This window comes from Ovis aries, chromosome 22 (genome assembly GCF_016772045.2).
Source record: "Ovis aries strain OAR_USU_Benz2616 breed Rambouillet chromosome 22, ARS-UI_Ramb_v3.0, whole genome shotgun sequence".
NCBI lineage: Eukaryota > Metazoa > Chordata > Mammalia > Artiodactyla > Bovidae > Ovis > Ovis aries.
Window position 1 is genome coordinate 1805191 of NC_056075.1, and position 14647 is coordinate 1819837.

Here is a 14647-nt window from a genome sequence, read left to right on the forward strand (position 1 = left end):
GAAAATGGGCATAGCAATACCTCTCCTTCTTTAACTCCTGGTGTGATTTGAGGTCAGGAAAGATAATGAGTTTTGCAGAGAAGTGTTATTTAGTAAGCAATAAGATGCTATTTAGTAAACAATAAAGCTAGAAATTATAGTCAATGTAAAACAAGATAAAATAAGAATAACTACTATTCTCTCCAGAGTTTAGGATCTGAAAAAAAAAAAAAAAGTGAACATTTGTCTATCCAATCTGGTAAATAAGAGAACAATATCTAATGATCAGTATTTATGCTTTACTAGGTGACTGCAGCCATGAAATTAAAAGACGCTTGCTCCTTAGAAGAAAAGTTATGACCAACCTAGATAATATATTCAAAACCAGAGACATTACTTTGCCAACTAAGGTCCGTCTAGTCAAGGCTATGGTTTTCCCAGTGATCATGTATGGATGTGAGAGTTGGACTGTGAAGAAGGCTGAGCGCTGAAGAATTGATGCTTTTGAACTGTGGTGTTGGAGAAGACTCTTGAAAGTCCCTTGTACTGCAACGAGATCCAACCAGTCCATTCTGAAGGAGATCAGCCCTGGGTGTTCTTTTGGAAGGACTGATGCTAAAGCTGAAACTCCAATACTTTGGCCACCTCATGAGAAGAGTTGACTCATTGGAAAATACTCTGATGCTGGGAGGGATTGGGGGCAGGAGGAGAAGGGGATGACAGAGGATGAGATGGCTGGATGGCATCACTGACTCGATGGACATGAGTCTGAGTGAACTCCTCATGGGGTCGCAAAGAGTCAGACATGACTGAGTGACTGAACTGAACTGAACTGAGCTTGTCCTTGGTCTAGCAGCTTTACAGATATGATTAATGCATTCAGAATCTTAATTCAATACTCCGAATGACTTGCTGCTCATCTTGACCTGAGGTTGTAGCTATATCTTTTTCTCAGTCTTTTCTCTCTATTTTTCCCTTAAATATGTTAGGGAGCATTTATTATTTAATACTCTTCCTACAAGGGAGAAGATATCAGTACAGTATTCAAAACGGTTTCTAACATTGTAGAAACTATGTTCCTAACCGTCTTTTTTTTTTTTTTTTTTAATCATTGAAGTGGATCCTGATGATTGAATGTCTACCCTGATATCTTTCAAAGGAACTCCCTCAGAAGGAGTGATCCAGATGTTGAAGAACTGACATTTTCTAGGTTGTTCTGAAATATGTTTTATAAGAAAGAGAATCCTGGATGGAAGGGCTCTTAAAAGTCACAGTTAGCTGGGGAACCAAGAGACAGGCTCTGTAATCTTTCTGAAATCTATTCTCCTTTTTTTTTTTTAAATATAGTAATATGTGGTATTTGGCTCTTTTTTAAAAAGAGAAAAACAGCTATTTTTAATGAATATTTTCAATAAAATGAATTTGAGCAAACTCCAGGAAATGGTGAAGGACAGGAAACCCTGGCATGCTCCAGTTTGTGGGGTCACAAAGAGTTGTACACGACTGAACAACTTAAGAATAACAAAATTGAATATTTTCTATAACTTGCTTTGTACTCCCCACAGTATGCCTCTGAGATTTTTCATGTCAGTGCAGCATTCTTTTATCTATTAAATAGCATTTCATATTTGGAAATGGCATAATTTGTTTCATGATTCTAGCTTTGATGGATAATTTGTTTCTGAGTTTTCATTATTATAAACAATCGGCATGATATTCCATCTATGTACTTCCATAAATACCACTAGTGGTAAGTGTGTGAAAAATATACACATACAGAATTCTCAATCAATTTCAAGTTTATGTTTATGAATGGATAATCAATTTTTTCAACACTTCATTGGCTATTCATCTTTTTTACACTAAATTGAAGCTCAATTTTATACTAAATTCTCTAGCTTGTTTCATAGTTTTATTTAAGTATTTATTTATTTAACTGTATTCAGACATTTTATTTGCATTATTGTAATTTATCACATGATAATTTGAAAATTGCCTTGGCTGTTTTCATGCATATACACTTTTATGCAAAATGTTGAAATTTTGATTGGAATTACATTTTCAGATAAATTTAGATAATCTTTCTGGCCTTTCTTGGTGGCTCAGTGGTAAAGAATCCACCTACCAATGGAGACATGGCTTTGATCCCTGGGTTGGGAAGATATCGTTAAGAAGGAAATGGCAACTCACTGCAGTATTCTTGCCTGGAAATACCACGGACAGAAGGAGCCTGGAGGGCTACAGTCCATGGGGTCAAAAAAGAGTCAGACATGACTTAGCGGCTAAATGACAGCCATCTTTCTAATACTGTATTTACATTAAAAAATATTTCTGCTTGTTCAAAGCTTCCTTTACATCTTTCAGTATATATTACAGTGATTTTAATTTAGTCCACACTTTCATTGTTAATACAGAAATGCACTCAAATTTTGTGTATTGATCTTGTATCTGTCACTTAGCTGAACTCACATTAATTCTATGAAATTTTAAATAGATTACTTCGATTTTGTACATAGGCAATCATTTCATCTGTGAGTAGAGATAATCTTATTTTTCCCTTTCTTATCTGATGGCTTTTATTTTTTTCTTGCCTTGTTGTAGTGGCTAGTATATCCAGTACTATGTTGAGTAAGAATAGTGATAGAAGTCCTTGCCAAATTCTGTCTTACAGAGAAAACGCTCTCTCACAGTTTTTTATACTGAGTAGTTTTTTTTTTTTTCTTTTTCAGATGGTCCTTATCAAGTTGAGGGAGTCCTCTATCATTTCTCATTTCCTGAAAAATATTATGCATGAATTTTGTATTTTATTAAGAGTTATTTTCTTGCATCTATTGATATGATGATATGGTCTTTCTTTTCTAATCGGTTGATTTGCTGAAGTACATTAATTGGTTTTGGAATATCTAATTAGCTTTGTGTACATGAAATCAATCCTATTTGATCATGGTACACAATTCCTTTTCTATATTAATGAATTAAATATACTGATATTGTCTTAAGAACTTTGGGCTTCCCTGATAGCTCAAATGGTAAAGAATCTGCCTGCAATTCAGGAGACCCCAGTTCAATTCTTGGGTCAGGAAAAGTTTGCTGGAGAAGGGATAAGCTTCCCACTCCAGTATTCTTGGGTTTCCCTGGTGGCTCAGCTGGTAAAGAATCCACCTGCAATGTAGGAGACCTAGGTTCAATCCCTGTGTTGGGAAGATCCCCTGGAGAAGGGAAAGGCTACCCACTCCAGTATTCTGACCTGGAGAATTCCTTGGACTGTATAGTCTATGGGATTGCAAAGAGTCAGACATGACTGCGAGACTTTCACTTCACTTTGTGTCTAAATTCATGAGAAACATTGGGGTATGTGTGTCTCTCTGTGTGTGTATCTCTGTGTAGTTTAAAATGAAACATAAAAACGTTAGACAGTGTAAGATAATGAATCAAATGACACAGTATACTTTTTAAAAAAGACTCCTCATACTGTTTTAAGAACACTTGTATTGGTATAGAAGGAAAGATAGAAAGCTAGCAATAAAACAATTTGGAGGATGCTGTAGAGGTTGGAGAGTGTGTGGTAGAGCAAGTGTAGATAGTTTTCACTTTAGAAATCAGTAAGAAGCACAATTAGTTCCTAGATCTTAGTCTACAAATACCACCCTCTAACAAATGAAATAAAGTCTCCTTGGAGAAATATCTGAACTTCATAAGAATGTGGTGAACTTGGAATATCTTGTGGTATTTAATAGAAATTAAGAACATATTCAAAGCGTGGTGGAGACATATTAGAAAGATGCCATCTTGAAATAGTTCACATAGGCCAAATACAGTATAATTAGAGCATGAAAAAAACAATGACAGTACTACAGTACACAAACTGAATAAAAGGAGTACATAAGTCCATTGTGAATATAATAAAACAATAAGTAAACAAATATGGGAAACGGAAATATCTTTAGAGTAGAATGTCAGTCAACAAACAACGTATGCCTGAGAAGCTTAATACCCATTCATTCATTGACAGCAGACTTGCATGCTACCAGTGGATAACTCCACGGGACAAAGCTCTTACAGAACTAATTTTCTGAGTATTATGAAGTGTTAGCAGGAAGACTGCATAACAATAAATTTTAGTTCTTATTTTCTCTTTCCACTTTTTCTTTAAAAAAAATAAATTTATTTATTTTAATTGGAGGTTAAATACTTTACAATATTGTATTGGTTTTGCCATACATCAACATGAATCCGCCACAGGTATACATGTGTTCCCCATCCTGAACCCCCCTCCCTCCTCCCTCCCCATACCATCCCTCTGGGTTGTCTCAGCGCACCAGCCCCAAGCATCCAGTATCATGCATTGAACCTGGAGAGGCGATTTGTTTCATATATGATATTATACAAGTTTCAGTGCCATTCCCCCAAGTCGTCCCACCCTCTCCCTCTCCCACAGAGTCCAAAAGACTGTTCTATACATCTGTGTCTCTTTTGCTGTCTCGCATACAGCAAGACATTTAGAAAGATGGTAAAGAATTACCATCTTTCTTAATTCCATATATATGCATTAGTATACTGTATTGATGTTTTTCTTTCTGGGTTACTTCACTCTGTATAATAGGCTCCAGTTTCATCCACCTCATTAGAACTGATTCAAATGTATTATTTTCAATGGCAGAGTAATATTCCATTATGTATATGTATGACAGCTTTCTTATCCATACATCTGCTGATGGACATCTAGGTTACTTCCATGTCCTGGCTATTATAAACAGTGCTGCGATGAACATTGGGGTACACGTGTCTCTTTCAATTCTGGTTTCCTCGGTGTGTATGCCCAGAAAAATAAACGACCCAATCAAAAAATGGGCCAAAGAACTAAATAGACATTTCTCCAAAGCAGACATACAGATGACTAACAAACACATGAAAAGATGCTCAACAGCATTCATTATCAGAGAAAATGCAAATCAAAACCACAATGAGGTGCCATTTCATGCCAATCAGAACGGCTGTGATCCAAAAGTCTACAAGCAATAAATGCTGGAGAGGGTGTGGAGAAAAGGGAACCCTCTTATACTGTTGGTGGGAATGCAAGCTAGTACAGCCACTATGTAGAACAACGTGGAGATTCCTTCAAAAACTGGAAATAGAACTACCTTATCACCCAGCAATCCCACTGCTGGGCATACACCGAGGAAACCAGAATTGAAAGAGACACGTATACCCCAATGTTCATTTCCACTTTTTGTTGATGGCAGTGTGTGCAATAGGGAAGAAATTCCTTCTTCTATAGGAAGTGATTTTTTTCCACACAAAACTTTTGAATCATTAAATTTTCTAATAATCAGTTGTAATAAATCTTAATGATTATCAACTGCTAATTTTCTTAAAAAATTGCATTTATTTGGATCAATCCCTTTATAGTTTCTCTTTCCAAATTTGTTAATTATCAATATAAAAGTGTTTCTGAGGAAGCATTAGGTTTACAATATTGAATTTATTGACAAAAACCAATATAGATAATCTAATTTTGCATGATGTACTTTTATAGTTTTAACGATTATAAAGAAACAAGTTGTTATGTCAAGGCAGAAATTGATGAGGCAAATATTTTGTAATAAGCTTTTATTGTTATGGATTATTTTGTACTTTAATAGAACTTGTTTATTTCATTACATCTTGGCACATACATAAAATTAATTTTCTTAGCAGTTTGTCAAGAATGACTGTGCTGGTCCTGTAAGAGTTTCTAGTGAGTCATTTACTGTAATTGTTCTATTAGTTAATTTATAAACATTTATTTTCAAAGACTTCTCCACTTAACAAGTAATAGCATAGATGTTCTACCCAAGCAAAGGGAGGTGGTAATAATGATAAATTTACAGTCAACACAGTTCCTTCTAATTTAAGGTTTCTCTTTCAATGATCATATTAGGTGTATTAGAAATAATCATTACTGGAAGCATGTTAGTAAAGTATATTGTTCATAAATGCAGTTGAATTTTATTTGAGTTTTGCAGGATTCCAGAAGTGAAATATCTTGCTAAACTGTAGCACTTATCATCTGGTGTTTCGCCACTGATTTTCCCATTTTTCATTAATAAATATTTGCTATACTTTTGTATTTAGGGCAAATTATTGGCAAAATTGCTTTAACCATTTAAAAACTTTATTATTACCACTTATTTATTTTCTAAATTTTAGAACATGTTCTAATGTCATCATATGAGAAAGATATTTTAGAAGAGCTGTAAGTTTTGTATGTGTACATAACAAGTGTACCATATTCTTTATTTGCTCTCACTGTACTATACTGCTAGCAAAATAAACAACTTGATAAATTAGGAAGTGCAGGCAAAGATTTATTGAACTTATTTATTAATAAGCTAGACCAGGCACCCAGCTGCTTATTATTGTATGAAAATGCATTTTCTACCTCAAGGGAAAATCTTATTGCAAGCAAGATTAAAATAGTTTTGAAAATACAAGGAAACAGTGCTATAGTTGCAGTTTTCAAATGTTTTAGGGTAGATAATTTTGTATAAAAAATGGTTAAAATGAAGATTTAAGAGACAGATTCAGTAGCTCTGAGACCTTCATTTTGTATGTATGTATTGGACTAAATGGTCTCTTGGCTTCCTTAAACAGTCTATTAATATTGGCATTTCTAATTTTGAAATTTATGCTTCTTGTTAAACTTTAGAATCATTCCTCTTAAGCCTAGAAGCAATTATCTACTTGATGATAGCAATTTGATAAAGTCAACTAAAAATAGCAAACTTCATGGAAAACCTGTTATAAGCAAGGGATAATAAAGAAATGTCCTTATGAATTAGGTCAGTGATATTATTAAATCAGAATTACTGGACCTGGACAAGATCTTAGGGAGTATGTCGTAGAATGCCTTCTTGCTGGTCTTGTGGGGTTGCCGTTTGTTCTCTCAGGAGATGGCCTTTAACGCTCAGAATGGGACTTTTTCGTCTTTTGAACCAGCAACCAAATCTCTCATATTTGGGACTGAAGCACCATGCACAAGCCCAAATTCTAGGAATCCAAAATTTTTTAAATGGTGCAATTAAAAGTAAATAGAGATTAAAAAAGCCTGGTTCACCTGGTGCGGTTACTGTTGAAGGTACCAGATAGTGCCCTGAACCTAAACTTGACATGGAATGAAAAAAAATTCACACTTATGTCACAGTTATTTACCTATGTCTGTCCTTTAAGTATGGACAGATTTCAGAAAATTCAGGGCAACGATCAGGCTGCTAGTAACTCAGGGGACCAAATAGTGCCCACAAACACATCACAGTCTACCTGTTTGTAATTTTCAGTAGTTTGGAAGTGTGATGAGGAAGAAGAAAAGAGTTTATTCTCTAATCACGCCTTTCTCTGGTCACCCTTCAGATTACCCACCCCCAGCAATGGCCTCCCCAGCCAGAGGTCCAGGAATCATACTTCATTTCCATTCCCCCTTTCTTTCTGCAAGAACCAGCTCAGTGGCTTTAACTTAGAATTTGAGTCTATCTTTGTGATTAAAAAAAAAAAAAATCAATATATCTGGAGTCTGTTTTTCTTTTTATGTGCTAACAGATTTTTGGATCTTTAGCAACCTACAGATTTATGATTACCAAGATGTACAGAACAGAAAAGACTAATCACAAATGTGGGGAAACATATAGAGAGAAGTTTTATGTCCTCATTTTTGTATTTTTGGACATAGAATGTACAAAGTGCTGCAGGTGTTTAGTTTAGAAGCAACTTGTTTGAGGGAAAAACTGAGACTTTCTTCTGTTCCCGAAAGAGGAAGAGCAAGAGGGAGGAGAGAAACGCTGGCCAGAAACAAGAATTTTCACAGAATTATAAAATAGTGGTTGGGGATGGAGTGGAAATTTCCCATCTCCTGATGTTCCTTGCATAAACATCCTTGGGAGGACTTGTCTCTGACATTCAGCCACTGTCTATTGACTAGTCTCATGGAATATCGCTCCTAGTATGTCATACAGAGCTTGGAGTAAGGGAAAAAAATTAGAACTAGAGGGGTTACAGTTGCTGATCTTGCCATAGTAATCAAACAACTGAAAGAATGCTTCAGTAAGAATCTTGTTAATAGGCCAGGTTCTATAGAGTGATATTTTGTAGTCAATAATTTACCTCCAGGAGATTAAACAATAGCTGTCCTGATATTTAGGGGATGTTTTATAAAGTACTCATGAGAGTTTCAGAAATGGCACAGTTAAGGAAAATGTGTTTTTCTTCAAGGGCATATTCTATCCTTGTTACTAAATGCTTAATTTCAATATTTAACACTCCACTTTCAGAGTCGATTTGTATTTAAAAAACAAATGTAGAAAGCTCTATTTCTGAAAAACAAAAACAAAAATAAATTTGATTATTGTACACAACTACTGCTCTCTGCATGTACTTGGTACAACTTATATATTGTCTTGTCATTCAGGTGGATTTATAAGAGATATGCATGTCTACTCAGTCGGCAAAGTCCTGTCCAACTCTTAGAAACACCATGGACTGTAGCCCACCATTCTCCTCTGTTTACAGAATTTCCCAGGCAAGAATACTGGGATAGGTTGCCATTTCCTCCTCCAGGGGATCTTCCTAACCCAGGGATCAAACCCATATATCCTGCATTGGCAGGTGTGTGTTTTGTTTTGATTTTTTTGGCTCCAATGGAGCCACCAGGGAAGCCCATGAGATTAATTTCTCCTTTATTCATACAAAATGCTGGCCAAGGGAAAAAATTTGAATTCCAATAATCTGAGTCAAATCCTTAGTTGAGTGATTTCAGGCCATTTATTTAGCTGTTTAGGTCCTCATTTGCAGATGGAAATTTCAATCCTCTGTGTGTGTGTGTGTGTGTGTGTGTGTGTGTGTGTGTGTGTGTGTGCATGCATGCTGTGCTCATTCTCAACCCTTTCATACTCTTTGCACCCCATGGACTGTAGCTTCCAAGCTACTCTGTCCTTTGGATTTTCCAGGCAAGAATACTGGAAAATTGCCATTTCCTCCTCCAGGGGATCTTTCCAACCCAGGGATCAGACTTGAATATCCTATGCCTCCTGCATTGCAGGTGGATTCTTTACCTGCTGAGCCATCAGGGAAGCCCCATTCCCATGTATATCTACCTGGGAATAATGAGTGAGTACCCATCTCATAGAGTTGTAAAACTTAAATGAAATGTTTTAAATTAATATTAGCTACCATTATTATTAACTGTGTGGATTAGAACTCATTAAGTGTTGGAGGTAAGATAAAAATTTGGTAGTCTGGCTTGATACCTTGGTCTCATAAACACTGCATTATTCTCAATATATGACATAAAATGAATATTCAGAGAAGAAAGGTTAAGATGAAGGAGGAAGATGCTTTTGCTCATTGAAGTATCAAAGATCATCTTAGGGACAAGATAATTTAGTTTCTTAAAATGTTTATTGTATGTGTGCGTGCTAAGTCACCTCAGTCATGACCACCTCTTTGAGACTTTATGGACCATAGTCTTCCAGGCTTCTCTGTTCATGGGATTCTCCAGGCAAAAATACTGGAGTAGATTGTCATGGCCTTCTCCAGGGAATCTTCCTGACCAGAGATCAAACTCATGTCTCTTATATCTTCTGCAGCATTGGCAGCCAGGTTCTTTATCACTAACACCACTGGAAAAGCCCAAAAATATTTACTAAAACATTAAAAATTTGGAGGCTATAGCAGGGAAAATGGAGGACAGGCAGGTGGCAGAGCAGTGAACTGGGGCCACCAGAGGATCAAGAAGAAGCAGAAAAATCTGGGAAAGCTAAGACTGTTTCTTCCAGTAATGGAGGGAGAAATACCAACCATAGTGCTGAGAAGCAATAAGCAGAAGAAGCCATAGACCTCCCCCCCGCCAAAGCCTACTAAGATCTCCAAGTTTGGATTTCCCGAACATGGAGGTAGTTGGCAATCTACCAACTTGGTAGGTAGTCAGATGACAAAGAAAGTCCTATCCATTGAACTTGATTTAAGTAAGCCTAGAGAAACCTTTCCAACACTTACTCCAAAAACTATTTTAGTAGCAGCAGCTTAAATGAGGATGAAAATAGTGAACCAGATGAAAATAGTGAACCAGAGGACATGCCTCCAGAAGCAAAGATGAAGATGAGGCTTACTGGATGGGATATACCAACATCAGCAGGAGCAAATTCCATCAATAAAGGACATGGGTTTTCTGATAATTAGAAGATATGGAAGTGAAATATAAAACCTCATCTTAGAAATGTCCATGACCAAAATGATTAAATCATGTGTTTTGAAAATGGGGCATGGGGTGGGTGTAAACGAAAAAGGAACACTTTCCTTTTTTAAAGAATGACATTAGACTCCTTGGAGCATTTTTTTGTTTGTTTGTTTGTTTTGTTTTGTTTTAAAGACGGAGTGGTACACTAATAAGTGAGAATTTGAAATTAGAGGTAATTTATGTTTTATATACAAATTTTAAGGCATTAACTAATTTTGTATTTTCATGTGATTAGTTTCCAAAGTTAAAAGATAATTTTAAAAAATCAGAAATGTTACGTTTCTAAGAACTGCATATTTTTAGACACAACTATTAGCACATTAAGAGGGAAGCAAAAAGTTGTCTCTTTAAACTGCAAGCAATTGCTCTAATTTAACTCCTGTGTTAACTGATGCTGTCTGGTTCCCAGGGACAAATACAGAAAGAAGGGAGTATTGTATTGGGAGGAAAATGTTACTGGATATATTAACTGAGAAAATAAATTAGATAAAATGAAAACATAGCTCTGTTTTCCCCTAATGGCATTTATTTTGTTTCAAATCATCAGAGACTACTTATTGCATTGCTATCAGTGGATACAGATGTGTACCAAGCTCTTTAGAGAGCGGACTTTTGGACTCTGAGGGAAAGGGAGAGGGTGGGATGATTTGGGAGAATGGCATTGAATCATGTATACTATCATGTAAGAAATGAATCGCCAGTCTATGTCCGATGCAGGATACAGGATGCTTGGGGCTGGTGCATGGGGATGACCCAGAGAGATGTTATGTGGAGGGAGGTGGGAGGGGGTTCATGTTTGGGAACGCATGTACACCCATGGTGGATTCATGTCAATGTATGGCAAAACCAATACAGTATGGTAAAGTAAAATAAAGTAAAAATAAAGTTTTAAAAAAATAAATAAATAAAAATAATATTTTAAAATTTATATAAACCATTGAGAATTTAAAATAACATGTTTCATTTTAAAGGGTCTTGTCTACCTTTATTATTCTTCAGAGAACAGCCATTTTCTACCAAATTAAATAGTTATATTGTGTGTGCTTCTCTAGATTTTTGTTATCTAGTTCTGTTAACATTTCCACCAGCTCTCAAGGAAAATTGTAAAGAAGCTCTTTCTTCTAAAAAAGGAAGCTACCATCAGTAATTTAAATGTAAATAATAGTTAAATATTTGGCTGTTATTTTTTCAAAGGGTATAAACACCAAAAAAGGCAACATTGTATGAAGACGGGAAATAAGAAGGATATACTATCTGTGGATTTATCAAGTAATTTATGTTACTAACTTGTGAAATCCAATTTGTTCTGAACTAATTTATAGGAATTCTTATTTAACACAAAGCCTTTGACTGCATGGATCACAACAAACTGTGGAAAATTCTTAAAGAGATGGAAATACCAGACCAGCTTACCTGCCTCCTGAGAAATCTGTGTGCTGGTCAAGAAGCAACAGTTAGCACCAGACATGGAACAATGGACTAGTTCAAAATTGGGAAAGAAGTACATCAAACCTGCATATTGTCACTCTGCTTACTTAACTTATATGCAGAGAACATCATGTGAAATGATGGGGTGGATGAATCACAAGCTGGAATCAAGATTACTGGGAGAAATATCAACAGCCTCATATATGCAGATGATACCACACTAAGGGCAGAAAGCGAAGAGGAACTAAAGAGCCTCTTGATAAAAGTGAAACAGGAGAATGAAAAAGCTGTCTTAAAACAGAATTCAGAAAACTAAGATCATGGCATCTATTCCCATAATTTACATATATATAGGTATATACATATATGGCTGATTCATGTTGACATTTGGCAGAAGTCAACACAATTTTGTAAACCAATTATACTTCAATTAAAAACATAAAATTGAAAAAACAAAGATACTCAGCATTAATAAAACCAAGATCACGAAATCTGGTCCCATCACTTCATGGTAAATAAACGAGGAAAATGTGGAAAGAATGATAGATTTTATTTTCTTGAGCTCCAAACAACTGTGGACAATGACTGCAGCCATGATATTAAAGGACACTTGCTCCTTAGTAGGAAAGCTATGACAAACTTAGACAGAGTATTAAAAAGCAGACATAATTTTGCTGACATAGATCTGTATAGTTAAATTTATGTTGTTGTTGTTTTGTTTTGTTTTTCCAATAGTCGTGTATGGATGTGAGAGTTGGATCATAATCAAGGCTGAGCACTGGAGTATTGGTGCTTTCAAACTGTGGTGTTGGAGAAGACTCTTGATAGTCCCTTGTACAGTAAGGAGATCAAACCAGTTAATCCTAAAAGAAATCAATCCTGAATATTCATTGGAATTACTGATGCTAAAACTGAAGCTCCAATATTTTGGCCACCTGATGCAAAGAGCTGACTCATTGTAAAACACCCTGATTCTGGGAAAGATTGAGGGCAAGAAGAGAAGAGGATGAGAGAGCATGAGATGGTTGATGGCATCACTGACCCAATGTACATGAGTTTAGTAAGCTCTGGGAGTTGGTGATGGACAGGGAAGCCTGGCATGCTGCAGTCCATGTGATCTCAAAGAGTCAGACACAACTTAGTGACTGAACAACAAAATTTACCAAAATAGCATGGCTTAACTGCATACATATTAACCAGTGGCCTCTCAAAAGCACATTTAAGATACTGAAAACAAAAGGAAAGTGCCAGGAGCCACCACGGGAAATCCCACCCATGACAAGGTCATGTGGAAGAGGACTGTTAAGCAAGGCTTCAGAACTCAATGGGCTCCCTAGGCTTTCTCGAGCATCTACCCAAAAACCAGAATCTGTCTGTTTTACTACTTCATGATTTTCACCAACTCGTCTGACATTAATAGGGGTCTATTTCTGACCACCTTTCTCTGGAGAAAATTAACTTAGGGCTATAGCTAATAAGTCTCCTGGACATGAGAGAAATATTTCAAATCAAACCCCCTCTGTTAGCATTATAGCTTGCTTGGCAGGTATACCCAGACACTTGCAGCTACGCATATGATTATTTACATCCTCCCAACTGTGAGAGGCATGGAAAGCCTAAAACATAGAGCCTTTTGAAGAGTTAAAAGTTATTAGAATAGTGCTAGGCATAGGATTTCATTATTGGGCCAATGCTTGTTGCTAAGTTCCCATATCTCTTATCCACTGTGCACCTGGGAGTGCATTAGTTAACATAGTTGGAAAGTAAGAAAAACAAGTGTAGCCTTGAAATTAACCACATCAGACTTTTGAGCTAATTGGTTCTTTCTTGTAACTCACTGCACCTTTGCTTCATGAGAATGTAACTTTGTTTAATACTTTTTGATGCTGACATAGGTTAGAAATATAAGAAAAAACATTTCAAGGGAAAATACGTTTTCTGGTTGAACAGCCTTTATCAAAAGAGGGTCATTAAATGTTCATAGGCCTCCAAGGCCAGAGGATAATGTACACAACATTGTCTATGGGAAAGGTTTGCAGAAAAAAATTCTGGTTTCAATAAAGACAAAACAGATGTTATATTTGGGCTGACTCTGTATGACTTTGCATCTTTCATTTCCCTCTATGTACAAGTAAAGGTATAAAAGACCCTTTTGAAAATAAAGCTATTGGGCCTCGCTTGAAGAAGCTTGGTCACCCCGTGTTTTTCTTTTTTCTCTTTTTTTCTCTCTTATTTTCTTTTTCAGGCTGATCCCTGGGAGCATAGATTCTCCCTGCATTCACTTATCTGTCCGGGTTTCTAACACCTGAATGGGAAGATGTTCTGCGTCTTCACTCCCTCGGGAGACCGGGAAGGAACCTGTGGCCTCCGTGAATAGGGCAAACTTGTCTCGAAGTTTTATTGGCTTTCTATGTAAACCAAGGAATACCAGCCTCTTTCTCTACTCTATTTTCTTATCTACAATATTCTTTCCTTATCTCTGTCTAAATCATCTGCCGATGCTGTTTTTCCTTCAGGTTCCCCTGGATCCTGTGGGGGCTGGACCCAGGCAAGTGGTGCCATGAAGAGGGACCTGAAAGGTAATCCTCCCCCATTGTGCCGTTACTCGAAACGGATAGGTCCCCATTCAGGGTTTCCGGGACCCCCGCCCCCCACATAAGATAGATAGGGAAAGAGAGGTGGGAAGTATTGGGTTGAAAGAAACCCTGTAGACAGGTTGAAAGAAACCTCAAGTGCTGATTCTTGCAATATAAGACAAGAAATCAGTGTTAAAGTGTTAACTCTTGCAATATAAGATAGGAGATCTGTGCTAAAATCTTAAATCTTTCTCTATAGAAATCAGTACTGAAATCTTAACTCTTTCTCTACAGAAATTTCTGACATGGATAACAATGAGTCAAAAGAATGACAACTCTTTATATAACTAATTTTGCAACTGTTAAAAGAGAAATTAAATTTAAAAAGGCTAGTGTT

The 14647-nt window shown here is 36.4% G+C and overlaps 1 pseudogene; it reads left to right on the top strand.

The window, feature by feature from the left end:
* LOC101121223 (PEST proteolytic signal-containing nuclear protein-like) overlaps positions 1 to 10248 on the top strand; it is a 51034-nt pseudogene extending 40786 nt beyond the window's left edge.
* The last annotated feature ends 4399 nt before the right edge of the window (positions 10249 to 14647 follow it).